The sequence below is a fragment of the Engraulis encrasicolus genome, chromosome 6, assembly GCF_034702125.1.
Source record: "Engraulis encrasicolus isolate BLACKSEA-1 chromosome 6, IST_EnEncr_1.0, whole genome shotgun sequence".
Lineage (NCBI taxonomy): Eukaryota > Metazoa > Chordata > Actinopteri > Clupeiformes > Engraulidae > Engraulis > Engraulis encrasicolus.
In genome coordinates this window covers 49,100,180-49,102,977 of record NC_085862.1, presented here as the reverse complement: position 1 = coordinate 49,102,977, position 2,798 = coordinate 49,100,180, and positions in this window count along the sequence as shown.

The following is a 2,798-nucleotide window of genomic DNA, read 5'->3' as shown; positions in this document are numbered from 1 at the left end:
TATTCCCAAAAACATCCAAAAGGTTATAAAACATCAGTAGACAACTAGCAAACAGCAGTACCTTTTGGGAAAATATTAAGAGTTGGCCTATGTTTCATTTTTTAAAAATGTAAACAAACGCTGCCCCCATTAGAATTGCTCATATCTCGGAAAGGGCTGAGCCGAAAAATGTGGCATCACCAGGTACTGACAAGTCAAGGGTAGCCTGAGCAATACAACTGCATGTTGAAATTGACCAAACTGTCCCTTTAACTTAATACTCAACAACATACTCTTGGAATACCCCCTGGGCTGGCCAGATGAGTAAGGAGAGGTTAGAGTTGGTGTTGACTTGCTGAGCCATTTATTTCCCCCCTTCCTTACTGTCTTGTGTTTGGCTGACCTGTACAAACCCTCATGGCACTTTTATCTGCTCATTAACAGTACACGATCGATGGTGTCGATTTTTCATCTCCATGCGCTGTTTATCTATTTGCCTAATTATTTTGGATGAGTCGTGACTCGTCGAGACTTTCCGGGGAAGGCGCCCATCATTTTGCTGTCAATAGCTGTCAATAGAAAACAGTTTGTTTTTTCTTAATATATGATTTTGTTTTGTGGACCGAAAAAAAACGTTTTTTTCTCACAGACAAATAAAGCGAGGGAATACAAAAACCTTCCCCCTTTGAAAGTCCGGATAACTAATCATTCTGACAAGTGCACATTAACCAGGTACAATTCAGGTCAGATGTACTGTACTCCCTGTTTCATGTCAAGGGCTTTATCGTATTTGCTGTGTACAGTGCAGTAAGTGCTCTTCATTTCACAAGAATGTTTTTTTTTTCTTCCCCTGTTACCACTGCTACCACTTCCAAGGAAATACACGAACTAGGCTACCACTTCTGGCATAACGTTTTCGCGTGCAGTTGTAGTGGTTTCATACATCTCCATGGGGTAAACACAGGCTATCTAGAGCTGAGGGGATGTGTATGAGGTTGTGGGGACATGCAGTGAGAGTGGTCTCTCGGTGTGTTGTTGAATAATATGGCAATGCTCTTAATGTCTCACATCACGTGGTACTGTACTGTGATGGAACACTAGCATGGTATTTCCCCGCCGCTAACGGCCGGAAATGTTGATGAAAGGTTTTTTAAGTGTGCATTGAATGATGTGCTTGTTACTGTCGGCACACCAGGCACGCACATACAGTACGCAGACACGCATGTACACAGACACGACACACACATACACACACACACACACACACACACACACACACACACACACACACACACACACACACACACACACACACACGACCCACCGACCCACCGACACACACACGACCCACCGACACACACACACACACACACACACACACACACACACACACACACACACACACACACACACACACACACACACACACACACACACACACACACACACACACACACACACACACCCACACACACACACACACTCACACATACACACATACACACCACCCACCCACACACTCACAGGCACAGACACACACACACACACATGCACACTGACACATGCACACACATGAGCCTGAATGTGTGGCAAGCAATACAGTAGAATTCAGGACAAGTGTCCCATTGTGGGTGAACATAAACCCCATTGTGTTGCCGCTGGGAGGCCTGGCAGTTTGTTCGTTTCGCCGGGCTAAATGAGCGGCAACTGAAGCGCGCCTGTCAGGATGTCCACTGGGGAAGGGAAGAGTGGCCCGCAGTTATAGATGCACTCCCAATTCCTCATTAAGACTTGTTTCCTACCGAGGATCCAAATATAGCTTTTAAAAAATTGTGTGCAAGGTTGAGAATGAGGGGGAAAAAAACGAAAAGGGAAAAAAAAATCCTGATTCCCTATCCCTGACCACTTTTTCTTTTTGCAGCTGGAAGCAGAAACAGCGTTAATGGAGATGTGGGTGGTAGTGGCGTCAGGGAGAATGCAGGACAACATCAAACAGTGTCCGCCTCATGGTGTTGTTTACTGACAGGAGCTCCAATTTCCCCCGATGCTATCATTGTTTGTGTTCAATAAACTTTTTCTCCCCCCGCACCCACCCCCTTTTGCCGTCACGTTTATTGAGCTCAGCTTTCTTTTTTTGCTTTGATCTGACAGCTCTATTCCTAGCAATGTGGCTATAAGTAAATGTTATTCTTATCTGCATTGATATCTCCTCTTCTTGCTTAAATGGAAATGGTATGGTGTATTATTTTGGAAACTGAAATGGATTGTTGGTGTTTTGGACAAAAGCGGCTAAGGTACAATAAGGCCTTGCACGATGGTTCCGACAGCATTGTGGAGCACTGTTTGGATCCAACAATTTCGGTTGCCCCCTCAATAACAATTTCGGTTGCCCCTGGCAGCACACTTTATGTAGCAAACATGACATTCTAGGAGGTGGTTTCAGCAATAGGTTTTAATGAGAGGCTCCATCAAAAAAGGGCAATTGTACTCACCAGCTGGAATCAAATGTTAGTCTGGACTTTTGTCAGAGCTGGTGTGTGCACAGTGGGCTTTACCCAGGTATCGGGGCTGCTTCAGTACTAGCTTTCTATAAAGGATTCTTAGGCTTCAGAACAGCATTGAAAACAAACTCGTTTCACCGCTATCTCCTGGTGTGCTAATGAATGTTTTTCTCTCTTTTCTGCTGTTTTTTTCCCCCACAGGAGACAGACCAGAGGCTTGACTGGATGTGATCCTTTTTCTGTCGGAGGGGGAACCACAGCAAATGGCAGCTCTCTCAGTGTCGTCAGGGTGGAAGAAAAGCGAATCGTTTCTCGGAG